The 15,942-nt window shown below is 44.1% G+C and overlaps 1 long non-coding RNA gene across 21 annotated transcripts in view; it reads right to left on the bottom strand.

Moving 5' to 3' along the window:
- LOC307185334 overlaps positions 1-15,942 on the bottom strand; it is a 3,778,167-nt gene that overhangs the window by 2,991,639 nt on the left and 770,586 nt on the right. Inside the window, exon 1 of one of the 21 annotated variants that reach the window (XR_013828007.1) lies at positions 15,173-15,196. The exons of 19 other annotated variants lie outside the window; for them this stretch is intronic. This is a non-coding gene — a long non-coding RNA (uncharacterized lncRNA). Of the gene's footprint in view, positions 1-13,593; positions 13,672-15,172; positions 15,197-15,942 lie in introns of those variants that run through there. One more of the 21 variants, XR_013828008.1, reaches the window with a different exon arrangement.

The following is a 15,942-nucleotide window of genomic DNA, read 5'->3' as shown; positions in this document are numbered from 1 at the left end:
AGACGTGTTCAAATATGTCTCAGTTTTCCTCCCCTGGTACTCGGGTGCAACATTCCAGATGCTTTACTAACACTCTCCCCACTTGGAGAGTCAGTCCCTTTAACCTCCTGTTTGGCCCAGTTTGCAATTTCTGCGGAAGATGAACAGGAATAGCGAGAACCAATGAGAGGCTAGCTGGAGGTGTCTGGACGGGCAAATTTAACTCTCATTTCCCACCAGGAAGAGGAATTAACCAAAGGCTCCGCATGCCGGGCCGGAACCAGATTAGGGCCTGAAGCCATCCTGCGGTGTTGCGGCCAGGTCACAAGAAAGCGAGTTGAAGAAAGGAGCTCAGGGGCACTGTAATTCACAAACCTGCAGAGTTATAAATGACAGCTATCGTCCAAAAATAGACTGAAGTAAGGCTGCCAAGAGGACTTGAAAGCGGGGCAGAATTGCAGGAAACCGATTTCAGGAGGTAGACTGGAATTGCATTGAAAGCATAGGAAAAGAGGCAGAACGTCCACAATGATGCACTTGGCCAAAAAGGGCGTATGCGTTTTTTCCTGAATATATTCAGGAAAAAACGCATACGCCCTTTTTGGCCAACCAAGCAAGCTTGCAAAGGAAATCTGCACTACAATGAAGTCTCACTTCCCCCCGGTCAAAAGGGCCATCTGAAAAAAGTGTAAAATCCAGAAAGGCAGGACAGGCCATGGAGAACTGGGAGCCTTGTTATGCTGATGGGCGGGATGTAAATTGCCAACAACCATTCGGGAGAAGTGTATGGTGTTTCCTGAAACATCTAAAAAACAAAGCAACAGAGCCTAGGGCACTGCCACTTATGGTCCTATAGCTTAGGGAAATTAAAATCAAAAAGACACAGCCACCCCAAAGTTTGGGGCGCCTCTGTTTACAAGAACCTCGTTTACAGTACAAGTTCAACATCGCAGAAAGTGAAAAATGGATAAAGAAGTTGTGGTATTTACTTACAAAGCAATATCACTCAGCAATGAAATCTATGTCATCAGGCCCTTAGCATCACAATGAGTGGATTCAGGTATGATGATTCTAACTGAAATAAGTCACACAGAAAAAGAAACATCATAAGATATCAGTAATACACGGAATGTAAACTTGGCTACACAGGAACTGAATTACAGAACAGAACAGGGTCTCAAGTTTAGAAAACCAACGTATTCTTGCTTAAGGGTAAAGGTGAGTTGGGGTGCTGCATAAAACCAGAGATTGAAATGAGCACAGATAAAGTTCCTTAAGCCAAATATGGAATAGACAAGAGCTACTCCTTGCTCAACGAAATGGACTCAACACCGCATATTAAACGCCTAAGAGTGTACCTGACTAGTAAGTATCTTAAAACCTATGGATTGCTATGTCTCCGAAAGAGAATCAAGCATGTGTACAGGGGCATAAACGCAGCAGTGATAGGATTGGAGAGGTTCGGTGAGCAGATGAAGACCCTTTGAAGTCATATTGCATGGTACCCATTCCACGGGTTTCAACTACCCAGGTTTAAGGTATTCTTCCTTCAGCTAAAACATGCATGTGGAACCTAGAGTATGATCAACCATGTGATCGGGAGACGTGTTCAAATATGTCTCAGTTTTCCTCCCCTGGTACTCGGGTGCAACATTCCAGACGCTTTACTAACACTCTCCCCACTTGGAGAGTCAGTCCCTTTAACCTCCTGTTTGGCCCAGTTTGCAATTTCTGCGGAAGATGAACAGGAATAGCGAGAACCAATGAGAAGCTAGCTGGAGGTGTCTAGACGGGCAAATTTAACTCTCATTTCCCACCAGGAAGAGGAATTAACCAAAGGCTCAGCATGCCGGGCCGGAACCAGATTAGGGCCTGAAGCCATCCTGCGGTGTTGCGGCCAGGTCACAAGAAAGCGAGTTGAAGAAAGGAGCTCAGGGGCACTGTAATTCACAAACCTGCAGAGTTATAAATGACAGCTATCGTCCAAAAATAGACTGAAGTAAGGCTGCCAAGAGGACTTGAAAGCGGGGCAGAATTGCAGGAAACCGATTTCAGGAGGTAGACTGGAATTGCATTGAAAGCATAGGAAAAGAGGCAGAACGTCCACAATGATGCACTTGGCCAAAAAGGGCGTATGCGTTTTTTCCTGAATATATTCAGGAAAAAACGCATACGCCCTTTTTGGCCAACCAAGCAAGCTTGCAAAGAAATCTGCACTACAATGAAGTCTCACTTCCCCCCGGTCAAAAGGGCCATCTGAAAAAAGTGTAAAATCCAGAAAGGCAACGGGCCATTGAGAACTGGGAGCCTTGTTATGCTGAAGGGCGGGATGTAAATTGCCAACAGACACTTGGGAGAAGTGTATGGTGTTTCCTGAAACATCTAAAAAACAAAGCAACAGAGCCTAGGGCACTGCCACTTATGGTCCTATAGCTTAGGGAAATTAAAATCAAAAAGACACAGCTCCCCAAAGTTTGGAACGGCTCTGTTTACAAGAACCTCGTTTACAGTACAAGTTCAACATCGCAGAAAGTGAAAAATGGATAAAGAAGTTGTGGTATTCACTTACAAAGCAATATCACTCAGCAATGAAATCTATGTCATCAGGCCCTTAGCAGCACAATGAGTGGATTCAGGTATGATGATTCTAACTGAAATAAGTCACACAGAAAAAGAAACATCATCAGATATCAGTAATACACGGAATGGAAACTTGGCTACACAGGAACTGAATTACAGAACAGAACAGGGTCTCAAATTTAGAAAGACAACTTATGCTTGCTTAAGGGTAAAGGTGAGTTGGGGTGCTGCATAAAACCAGAGATTGAAATGAGCACAGATAAAGTTCCTTAAGCCAAATATGGAATAGACAAGAGCTACTCCTTGCTCAACGAAATGGACTCAACACCGCATATTAAACGCCTAAGAATGTACCTGACTTGTAAGTATCTTAAAACCTATGGATTGCTATGTCTCCAAAAGAGAATCAAGCATGTGTACAGGGGCATAAACGCAGCAGTGATAGGATTGGAGAGGTTCGGTGAGCAAATGAAGACCCTTTGAAGTCATATTGCATGGTACCCATTCCACGGGTTTCAACTACCCAGGTTTAAGGTATTCTTCCTTCAGCTAAAACATGCATGTGGAACCTAGAGTATGATCAACCATGTGATCGGGAGACGTGTTCAAATATGTCTCAGTTTTCCTCCCCTGGTACTCGGGTGCAACATTCCAGACGCTTTACTAACACTCTCCCCACTTGGAGAGTCAGTCCCTTTAACCTCCTGTTTGGCCCAGTTTGCAATTTCTGCGGAAGATGAACAGGAATAGCGAGAACCAATGAGAGGCTAGCTGGAGGTGTCTGGACGGGCAAATTTAACTCTCATTTCCCACCAGGAAGAGGAATTAACCAAAGGCTCAGCATGCCGGGCCGGAACCAGATTAGGGCCTGAAGCCATCCTGCGGTGTTGCGGCCAGGTCACAAGAAAGCGAGTTGAAGAAAGGAGCTCAGGGGCACTGTAATTCACAAACCTGCAGAGTTATAAATGACAGCTATCGTCCAAAAATAGACTGAAGTAAGGCTGCCAAGAGGACTTGAAAGCGGGGCAGAATTGCAGGAAACCGATTTCAGGAGGTAGACTGGAATTGCATTGAAAGCATAGGAAAAGAGGCAGAACGTCCACAATGATGCACTTGGCCAAAAAGGGCGTATGCGTTTTTTCCTGAATATATTCAGGAAAAAACGCATACGCCCTTTTTGGCCAACCAAGCAAGCTTGCAAAGGAAATCTGCACTACAATGAAGTCTCACTTCCCCCCGGTCAAAAGGGCCATCTGAAAAAAGTGTAAAATCCAGAAAGGCAGGACAGGCCATGGAGAACTGGGAGGCTTGTTATGCTGATGGGCGGGATGTAAATTGCCAACAACCACTCGGGAGAAGTGTATGGTGTTTCCTGAAACATCTAAAAAACAAAACAACAGAACCTAGGGCACTTCCACTTATGGTCCTATAGCTTAGGGAAATTAACATCAAAAAGACACAGCCACCCCAAAGTTTGGAACGGCTCTGTTTACAAGAACCTCGTTTACAGTACAAGTTCAACATCGCAGAAAGTGAAAAATGGATAAAGAAGTTGTGGTACTTACGTACAATGCAGTATCCCTCAGCAATGAAATCTATGTCATCAGGCCCGTAGCAGCATAATGAGTGGACTCAGGTACGATGATTCTAACTGAAATAAGTCACACAGAAAAAGAAACATCATAAGATATCACTAATACACGGAATGTAAACTTGGCTACACAGGAACTGCATTCCAAAACAGAACAGGGTCTCAAATTTAGAAAACCAACTTATGCTTGCTTAAGGGTAAAGGTGAGTTGGGGTGCTGCATAAAACCAGAGATTGAAATGAGCACAGATAAAGTTCCTTAAGCCAAATATGGAATAGACAAGAGCTACTCCTTGCTCAACGAAATGGACTCAACACCCCATATTAAACGCCTAAGAATGTACCTGACTAGTAAGTATCTTAAAACCTATGGATTGCTATGTCTCCGAAAGAGAATCAAGCATGTGTACAGGGGCATAAACGCAGCAGTGATAGGATTGGAGAGGTTCGGTGAGCAAATGAAGACCCTTTGAAGTCATATTGCATGGTACCCATTCCACGGGTTTCAACTACCCAGGTTTAAGGTATTCTTCCTTCAGCTAAAACATGCATGTGGAACCTAGAGTATGATCAACCATGTGATCGGGAGACGTGTTCAAATATGTCTCAGTTTTCCTCCCCTGGTACTCGGGTGCAACATTCCAGACGCTTTACTAACACTCTCCCCACTTGGAGAGTCAGTCCCTTTAACCTCCTGTTTGGCCCAGGTTGCAATTTCTGCGGAAGATGAACAGGAATAGCGAGAACCAATGAGAGGCTAGCTGGAGGTGTCTGGACGGGCAAATTTAACTCTCATTTCCCACCAGGAAGAGGAATTAACCAAAGGCTCAGCATGCCGGGCCGGAACCAGATTAGGGCCTGAAGCCATCCTGCGGTGTTGCGGCCAGGTCACAAGAAAGCGAGTTGAAGAAAGGAGCTCAGGGGCACTGTAATTCACAAACCTGCAGAGTTATAAATGACAGCTATCGTCCAAAAATAGACTGAAGTAAGGCCGCCAAGAGGACTTGAAAGCAGGGCAGAATTGCAGGAAACCGATTTCAGGAGGTAGACTGGAATTGCATTGAAAGCATAGGAAAAGAGGCAGAACGTCCACAATGATGCACTTGGCCAAAAAGGGCATATGCGTTTTTTCCTGAATATATTCAGGAAAAAACGCATACGCCCTTTTTGGCCAACCAAGCAAGCTTGCAAAGGAAATCTGCACTACAATGAAGTCTCACTTCCCCCCGGTCAAAAGGGCCATCTGAAAAAAGTGTAAAATCCAGAAAGGCAGGACAGGCCATGGAGAACTGGGAGCCTTGTTATGCTGATGGGCGGGATGTAAATTGCCAACAACCACTCGGGAGAAGTGTATGGTGTTTCCTGAAACATCTAAAAAACAAAGCAACAGAACCTAGGGCACTTCCACTTATGGTCCTATAGCTTAGGGAAATTAAAATCAAAAAGACACAGCCACCCCAAAGTTTGGGACGCCTCTGTTTACAAGAACCTCGTTTACCGTACAAGTTTAACATCACAGATTGTGAAAAATGGATAAAGAACTTGTGGTACTTACGTACAATGCAGTATCACTCAGCAATGAAATCTATGTCATCAGGCCCGTAGCATCACAATGAGTGGATTCAGGTACGATGATTCTAACTGAAATAAGTCACACAGAAAAAGAAACATCATAAGATATCACTAATACACGGAATGTAAACTTGGCTACACAGGAACTGCATTCCAAAACAGAACAGGGTCTCAAATTTAGAAAACCAACTTATTCTTGCTTAAGGGTAAAGGTGAGTTGGGGTGCTGCATAAAACCAGAGATTGAAATGAGCACAGATAAAGTTCCTTAAGCCAAATATGGAATAGACAAGAGCTACTCCTTGCTCAACGAAATGGACTCAAAACCCCATATTAAACCCCTAAGAATGTACCTGCCTAGTAAGTATCTTAAAACCTATGGATTGCTATGTCTCCAAAAGAGAATCAAGCGTGTGTACAGGGGCATAAACGCAGCAGTGATAGGATTGGAGAGGTTCGGTGAGCAAATGAAGACCCTTTGAAGTCATATTGCATGGTACCCATTCCACGGGTCTCAACTCTCCATGTTTAAGGTATTCTTCCTACAGCTAAAACATGCATGTGGAACCCAGAGTATGATCAACCATGTGAATGGGAGACGTGTTCAAATATGTCTCAGTTTTCCTCCCCTGGTACTCGGGTGCAACATTCCAGACGCTTTCCTAACACTCTCCCGACTTGGAGAGTCAGTCCCTTTAACCTCCTGTTTGGCCCAGTTTGCAATTTCTGCGGAAGATGAACAGGAATAGCGAGAACCAATGAGAGGCTAGCTGGAGGTGTCTGGACGGGCAAATTTAACTCTCATTTCCCTTCAGGAAGAGGAATTAACCAAAGGCTCAGCATGCCGGGCCGGAACCAGATTAGGGCCTGAAGCCATCCTGCGGTGTTGCGGCCAGCTCAAAAGAAAGCGAGTTGAAGAAAGGAGCTCAGGGGCACTGTAATTCACAAACCTGCAGAGTTATAAATGACAGCTATCGTCCAAAAATAGACTGAAGTAAGGCTGCCAAGAGGACTTGAAAGCGGGGCAGAATTGCAGGAAACCGATTTCAGGAGGTAGACTGGAATTGCATTGAAAGCATAGGAAAAGAGGCAGAACGTCCACAATGATGCACTTGGCCAAAAAGGGCGTATGCGTTTTTTCCTGAAAGGAAAAAACGCATACGCACTTTTTGGCCAACCAAGCAAGCTTGCAAAGAAAATCTGCACTACAATGAAGTCTCACTTCCCCCCGGTCAAAAGGGCCATCTGAAAAAAGTGTAAAATCCAGAAAGGCAGGACAGGCCATGGAGAACTGGGAGCCTTGTTATGCTGATGGGCGGGATGTAAATTGCCAACAACCACTCGGGAGAAGTGTATGGTGTTTCCTGAAACATCTAAAAAACAAAGCAACAGAGCCTAGGGCACTGCCACTTATGGTCCTATAGCTTAGGGAAATTAAAATCAAAAAGACACAGCCACCCCAAAGTTTGGGGCGCCTCTGTTTACAAGAACCTCGTTTACAGTACAAGTTCAACATCGCAGAAAGTGAAAAATGGATAAAGAAGTTGTGGTATTTACTTACAAAGCAATATCACTCAGCAATGAAATCTATGTCATCAGGCCCTTAGCATCACAATGAGTGGATTCAGGTATGATGATTCTAACTGAAATAAGTCACACAGAAAAAGAAACATCATAAGATATCAGTAATACACGGAATGTAAACTTGGCTACACAGGAACTGAATTACAGAACAGAACAGGGTCTCAAATTTAGAAAACCAACGTATTCTTGCTTAAGGGTAAAGGTGAGTTGGGGTGCTGCATAAAACCAGAGATTGAAATGAGCACAGATAAAGTTCCTTAAGCCAAATATGGAATAGACAAGAGCTACTCCTTGCTCAACGAAATGGACTCAACACCGCATATTAAACGCCTAAGAGTGTACCTGACTAGTAAGTATCTTAAAACCTATGGATTGCTATGTCTCCGAAAGAGAATCAAGCATGTGTACAGGGGCATAAACGCAGCAGTGATAGGATTGGAGAGGTTCGGTGAGCAGATGAAGACCCTTTGAAGTCATATTGCATGGTACCCATTCCACGGGTTTCAACTACCCAGGTTTAAGGTATTCTTCCTTCAGCTAAAACATGCCTGTGGAACCTAGAGTATGATCAACCATGTGATCGGGAGACGTGTTCAAATATGTCTCAGTTTTCCTCCCCTGGTACTCGGGTGCAACATTCCAGACGCTTTACTAACACTCTCCCCACTTGGAGAGTCAGTCCCTTTAACCTCCTGTTTGGCCCAGTTTGCAATTTCTGCGGAAGATGAACAGGAATAGCGAGAACCAATGAGAAGCTAGCTGGAGGTGTCTAGACGGGCAAATTTAACTCTCATTTCCCACCAGGAAGAGGAATTAACCAAAGGCTCAGCATGCCGGCCCGGAACCAGATTAGGGCCTGAAGCCATCCTGCGGTGTTGCGGCCAGGTCACAAGAAAGCGAGTTGAAGAAAGGAGCTCAGGGGCACTGTAATTCACAAACCTGCAGAGTTATAAATGACAGCTATCGTCCAAAAATAGACTGAAGTAAGGCTGCCAAGAGGACTTGAAAGCGGGGCAGAATTGCAGGAAACCGATTTCAGGAGGTAGACTGGAATTGCATTGAAAGCATAGGAAAAGAGGCAGAACGTCCACAATGATGCACTTGGCCAAAAAGGGCGTATGCGTTTTTTCCTGAATATATTCAGGAAAAAACGCATACGCCCTTTTTGGCCAACCAAGCAAGCTTGCAAAGGAAATCTGCACTACAATGAAGTCTCACTTCCCCCCGGTCAAAAGGGCCATCTGAAAAAAGTGTAAAATCCAGAAAGGCAACAGGCCATTGAGAACTGGGAGCCTTGTTATGCTGAATGGCGGGATGTAAATTGCCAACAGACACTTGGGAGAAGTGTATGGTGTTTCCTGAAACATCTAAAAAACAAAGCAACAGAGCCTAGGGCACTGCCACTTATGGTCCTATAGCTTAGGGAAATTAAAATCAAAAAGACACAGCTCCCCAAAGTTTGGAACGGCTCTGTTTACAAGAACCTCGTTTACAGTACAAGTTCAACATCGCAGAAAGTGAAAAATGGATAAAGAAGTTGTGGTATTCACTTACAAAGCAATATCACTCAGCAATGAAATCTATGTCATCAGGCCCTTAGCAGCACAATGAGTGGATTCAGGTATGATGATTCTAACTGAAATAAGTCACACAGAAAAAGAAACATCATCAGATATCAGTAATACACGGAATGGAAACTTGGCTACACAGGAACTGAATTACAGAACAGAACAGGGTCTCAAATTTAGAAAACCAACTTATGCTTGCTTAAGGGTAAAGGTGAGTTGGGGTGCTGCATAAAACCAGAGATTGAAATGAGCACAGATAAAGTTCCTTAAGCCAAATATGGAATAGACAAGAGCTACTCCTTGCTCAACGAAATGGACTCAACACCCCATATTAAACGCCTAAGAATGTACCTGACTAGTAAGTATCTTAAAACCTATGGATTGCTATGTCTCCGAAAGAGAATCAAGCATGTGTACAGGGGCATAAACGCAGCAGTGATAGGATTGGAGAGGTTCAGTGAGCAAATGAAGACCCTTTGAAGTCATATTGCATGGTACCCATTCCACGGGTTTCAACTACCCAGGTTTAAGGTATTCTTCCTTCAGCTAAAACATGCCTGTGGAACCTAGAGTATGATCAACCATGTGATCGGGAGACGTGTTCAAATATGTCTCAGTTTTCCTCCCCTGGTACTCGGGTGCAACATTCCAGACGCTTTACTAACACTCTCCCCACTTGGAGAGTCAGTCCCTTTCACCTCCTGTTTGGCCCAGTTTGCAATTTCTGCGGAAGATGAACAGGAATAGCGAGAACCAATGAGAGGCTAGCTGGAGGTGTCTGGACGGGCAAATTTAACTCTCATTTCCCACCAGGAAGAGGAATTAACCAAAGGCTCAGCATGCCGGGCCGGAACCAGATTAGGGCCTGAAGCCATCCTGCGGTGTTGCGGCCAGGTCACAAGAAAGCGAGTTGAAGAAAGGAGCTCAGGGGCACTGTAATTCACAAACCTGCAGAGTTATAAATGACAGCTATCGTCCAAAAATAGACTGAAGTAAGGCTGCCAAGAGGACTTGAAAGCGGGGCAGAATTGCAGGAAACCGATTTCAGGAGGTAGACTGCAATTGCATTGAAAACATAGGAAAAGAGGCAGAACGTCCACAATGATGCACTTGGCCAAAAAGGGCGTATGCGGTTTTTCCTGAATATATTCAGGAAAAAACGCATACGCCCTTTTTGGCCAACCAAGCAAGCTTGCAAAGGAAATCTGCACTACAATGAAGTCTCACTTCCCCCTGGTCAAAAGGGCCATCTGAAAAAAGTGTAAAATCCAGAAAGGCAGGACAGGCCATGGAGAACTGGGAGCCTTGTTATGCTGATGGGCGGGATGTAAATTGCCAACAACCACTCGGGAGAAGTGTATGGTGTTTCCTGAAACATCTAAAAAACAAAGCAACAGAACCTAGGGCACTTCCACTTATGGTCCTATAGCTTAGGGAAATTAAAATCAAAAAGACACAGCCACCCCAAAGTTTGGGACGCCTCTGTTTACAAGAACCTCGTTTACAGTACAAGTTCAACATCACAGAAAGTGAAAAATGGATAAAGAACTTGTGGTACTTACGTACAATGCAGTATCACTCAGCAATGAAATCTATGTCATCAGGCCCGTAGCAGCATAATGAGTGGATTCAGGTACGATGATTCTAACTGAAATAAGTCACACAGAAAAAGAAACATCATAAGATATCACTAATACACGGAATGTAAACTTGGCTACACAGGAACTGCATTCCAAAACAGAACAGGGTCTCAAATTTAGAAAACCAACTTATGCTTGCTTAAGGGTAAAGGTGAGTTGGGGTGCTGCATAAAACCAGAGATTGAAATGAGCACAGATAAAGTTCCTTAAGCCAAATATGGAATAGACAAGAGCTACTCCTTGCTCAACGAAATGGACTCAACACCCCATATTAAACGCCTAAGAATGTACCTGACTAGTAAGTATCTTAAAACCTATGGATTGCTATGTCTCCAAAAGAGAATCAAGCGTGTGTACAGGGGAATAAACGCAGCAGTGATAGGATTGGAGAGGTTCGGTGAGCAAATGAAGACCCTTTGAAGTCATATTGCATGGTACCCATTCCACGGGTCTCAACTCTCCATGTTTAAGGTATTCTTCCTTCAGCTAAAACATGCATGTGGAACCCAGAGTATGATCAACCATGTGAATGGGAGACGTGTTCAAATATGTCTCAGTTTTCCTCCCCTGGTACTCGGGTGCAACATTCCAGACGCTTTACTAACACTCTCCCCACTTGGAGAGTCAGTCCCTTTAACCTCCTGTTTGGCCCAGTTTGCAATTTCTGCGGAAGATGAACAGGAATAGCGAGAACCAATGAGAGGCTAGCTGGAGGTGTCTGGACGGGCAAATTTAACTCTCATTTCCCACCAGGAAGAGGAATTAACCAAAGGCTCAGCATGCCGGGCCGGAACCAGATTAGGGCCTGAAGCCATCCTGCGGTGTTGCGGCCAGGTCACAAGAAAGCGAGTTGAAGAAAGGAGCTCAGGGGCACTGTAATTCACAAACCTGCAGAGTTATAAATGACAGCTATCGTCCAAAAATAGACTGAAGTAAGGCTGCCAAGAGGACTTGAAAGCGGGGCAGAATTGCAGGAAACCGATTTCAGGAGGTAGACTGGAATTGCATTGAAAACATAGGAAAAGAGGCAGAACGTCCACAATGATGCACTTGGCCAAAAAGGGCATATGCTTTTTTTCCTGAATATATTCAGGAAAAAACGCATACGCCCTTTTTGGCCAAGCAAGCAAGCTTGCAAAGGAAATCTGCACTACAATGAAGTCTCACTTCCCCCCGGTCAAAAGGGCCATCTGAAAAAAGTGTAAAATCCAGAAAGGCAGGACAGGCCATGGAGAACTGGGAGCCTTGTTATGCTGATGGGCGGGATGTAAATTGCCAACAACCACTCGGGAGAAGTGTATGGTGTTTCCTGAAACATCTAAAAAACAAAGCAACAGAACCTAGGGCACTTCCACTTATGGCCCTATAGCTTAGGGAAATTAAAATCAAAAAGACACAGCCACCCCAAAGTTTGGAACGGCTCTGTTTACAAGAACCTCGTTTACAGTACAAGTTCAACATCGCAGAAAGTGAAAAATGGATAAAGAAGTTGTGGTATTTACTTACAAAGCAATATCACTCAGCAATGAAATCTGTGTCATCAGGCCCTTAGCAGCACAATGAGTGGATTCAGGTATGATGATTCTAACTGAAATAAGTCACACAGAAAAAGAAACATCATAAGATATCAGTAATACACGGAATGTAAACTTGGCTACACAGGAACTGAATTACAGAACAGAACAGGGTCTCAAATTTAGAAAACCAACTTATGCTTGCTTAAGGGTAAAGGTGAGTTGGGGTGCTGCATAAAACCAGAGGTTGAAATGAGCACAGATAAAGTTCCTTAAGCCAAATATGGAATAGACAAGAGCTATTCCTTGCTCAAAGAAATGGACTCAACACCGCATATTAAACGCCTAAGAATGTACCTGACAAGTAAGTATCTTAAAACCTATAGATTGCTATGTCTCCGAAAGAGAATCAAGCATGTGTACAGGGGCATAAACGCAGCAGTGATAGGATTGGAGAGGTTCGGTGAGCAAATGAAGACCCTTTGAAGTCATTTTGCATGGTACCTATTACACGGGTCTCAACTCTCCAGGTTTAAGGTATTCTTCCTTCAGCTAAAACATGCATGTGGAACCCAAGTATGATCAACCATGTGAACGGGAGACGTGTTCAAATATGTCTCAGTTTTCCTCCCCTGGTACTCGGGTGCAACATTCCAGACGCTTTACTAACACTCTCCCCACTTGGAGAGTCAGCGCCTTTAACCTCCTGTTTGGCCCAGGTTGCAATTTCTGCGGAAGATGAACAGGAATAGCGAGAACCAATGAGAGGCTAGCTGGAGGTGTCTGGACGGGCAAATTTAACTCTCATTTCCCACCAGGAAGAGGAAATAACCAAAGGCTGAGCGTGCCGTACCGGAACCAGATTAGGGCCTGAAGCCATCCTGCGGTGTTGCGGCCAGCTCAAAAGAAAGCGAGTTGAAGAAAGGAGCTCAGGGGCACTGTAATTCACAAACCTGCAGAGTTATAAATGACAGCTATCGTCCAAAAATAGACTGAAGTAAGGCTGCCAAGAGGACTTGAAAGCGGGACAGAATTGCAGGAAACCAATTTCAGGAGCTAGACTGGAATTGCATTGCAAGCATAGGAAAAGAGGCAGAACGTCCACAATGATGCACTTGGCCAAAAAGGGCGTATGCGTTTTTTCCTGAATATATTCAGGAAAAAACGCATACGCACTTTTTGGCCAACCAAGCAAGCTTGCAAAGGAAATCTGCACTACAATGAAGTCTCACTTCCCCCCGGTCAAAAGGGCCATCTGAAAAAAGTGTAAAATCCAGAAAGGCAGGACAGGCCATGGAGAACTGGGAGCCTTGTTATGCTGATGGGCGGGATGTAAATTGCCAACAACCACTCGGGAGAAGTGTATGGTGTTTCCTGAAACATCTAAAAAACAAAGCAACAGAACCTAGGGCACTTCCACTTATGGTCCTATAGCTTAGGGAAATTAAAATCAAAAAGACACAGCCACCCCAAAGTTTGGAACGGCTCTGTTTACAAGAACCTCGTTTACAGTACAAGTTCAACATCGCAGAAAGTGAAAAATGGATAAAGAAGTTGTGGTATTTACTTACAAAGCAATATCACTCAGCAATGAAATCTGTGTCATCAGGCCCTTAGCAGCACAATGAGTGGATTCAGTTATGATGATTCTAACTGAAGTAAGTCACACATAAAAAGAAACATCATAAGATATCAGTAATACACGGAATGGAAACTTGGCTACACAGGAACTGAATTACAGAACAGAACAGGGTCTCAAATTTAGAAAACCAACTTATGCTTGCTTAAGGGTAAAGGTGAGTTGGGGTGCTGCATAAAACCAGAGATTGAAATGAGCACAGATAAAATTCCTTAAGTCAAATATGGAATAGACAAGAGCTACTCCTTGCTCAACGAAATGGACTCAACACCCCATATTAAATGCCTAACAATGTACCTGACTAGTAAGTATCGTAAAACCTATGGATTGCTATGTCTCCGAAAGAGAATCAAGCATGTGTACAGGGGCATAAACGCAGCAGTGATAGGATTGGAGAGGTTCGGTGAGCAAATGAAGACCCTTTGAAATCATATTGCATGGTACCCATTACACGGGTCTCAACTCTCCAGGTTTAAGGTATTCTTCCTTCAGCTAAAACATGCATGTGGAACCCAAGTATGATCAACCATGTGAACGGGAGACGTGTTCAAATATGTCTCAGTTTTCCTCCCCTGGTACTCGGGTGCAACATTCCAGACGCTTTACTAACACTCTCCCCACTTGGAGAGTCAGCGCCTTTAACCTCCTGTTTGGCCCAGTTTGCAATTTCTGCAGAAGATGAACAGGAATAGCGAGAACCAATGAGAGGCTAGCTGGAGGTGTCTGGATGGGCAAATTTAACTCTCATTTCCCACCAGGAAGAGGAAATAACCAAAGGCTCAAAGTGCCGTACCGGAACCAGATTAGGGCCTGAAGCCATCCTGCGGTGTTGCGGCCAGCTCAAAAGAAAGCGAGTTGAAGAAAGGAGCTCAGGGGCACTGTAATTCACAAACCTGCAGAGTTATAAATGACAGCTATCGTCCAAAAATAGACTGAAGTAAGGCTGCCAAGAGGACTTGAAAGCGGGGCAGAATTGCAGGAAACCGATTTCAGGAGGTAGACTGGAATTGCAATGAAAGCATAGGAAAAGAGGCAGAACGTCCACAATGATGCACTTGGCCAAAAAGGGCGTATGCGTTTTTTCCTGAATATATTCAGGAAAAAACGCATACGCCCTTTTTGGCCAACCAAGCAAGCTTGCAAAGGAAATCTGCACTACAATGAAGTCTCACTTCCCCCTGGCCAAAAGGGCCATCTGAAAAAAGTGTAAAATCCAAAAAGGCAGGACAGGCCATGGAGAACTGGGAGCCTTGTTATGCTGATGGGCGGGATGTAAATTGCCAACAGACACTCGGGAGAAGTGTATGGTGTTTCCTGAAACATCTAAAAAACAAAGCAACAGAGCCTAGGGCACTGCCACTTATGGTCCTATAGCTTAGGGAAATTAAAATCAAAAAGACACAGCCACCCCAAAGTTTGGGACGCCTCTGTTTACAAGAACCTCGTTTACAGTACAAGTTCAACATCACAGAAAGTGAAAAATGGATAAAGAAGTTGTGGTATTTACTTACAAAGCAATATCACTCAGCAATGAAATCTATGTCATCAGGCCCGTAGCAGCATAATGAGTGGATTCAGGTACGATGATTCTAACTGAAATAAGTCACACAGAAAAAGAAACATCATAAGATATCACTAATACACGGAATGTAAACTTGGCTACACAGGAACTGCATTCCAAAACAGAACAGGGTCTCAAATTTAGAAAACCAACTTATGCTTGCTTAAGGGTAAAGGTGAGTTGGGGTGCTGCATAAAACCAGAGATTGAAATGAGCACAGATAAAGTTCCTTAAGCCAAATATGGAATAGACAAGAGCTACTCCTTGCTCAACGAAATGGACTCAAAACCCCATATTAAACCCCTAAGAATGTACCTGACTAGTAAGTATCTTAAAACCTATGGATTGCTATGTCTCCAAAAGAGAATCAAGCGTGTGTACAGGGGAATAAACGCAGCAGTGATAGGATTGGAGAGGTTCGGTGAGCAAATGAAGACCCTTTGAAGTCATATTGCATGGTACCCATTCCACGGGTCTCAACTCTCCATGTTTAAGGTATTCTTCCTTCAGCTAAAACATGCATGTGGAACCCAGAGTATGATCAACCATGTGAATGGGAGACGTGTTCAAATATGTCTCAGTTTTCCTCCCCTGGTACTCGGGTGCAACATTCCAGACGCTTTACTAACACTCTCCCCACTTGGAGAGTCAGTCCCTTTAACCTCCTGTTTGGCCCAGTTTGCAATTTCTGCGGAAGATGAACAGGAATAGCGAGA

Source organism: Stenella coeruleoalba (assembly GCF_951394435.1).
Source record: "Stenella coeruleoalba genome assembly, chromosome: 4".
NCBI classification, from domain to species: Eukaryota; Metazoa; Chordata; class Mammalia; order Artiodactyla; family Delphinidae; genus Stenella; species Stenella coeruleoalba.
This window is presented reverse-complemented; position numbering and strand designations above follow the sequence as displayed.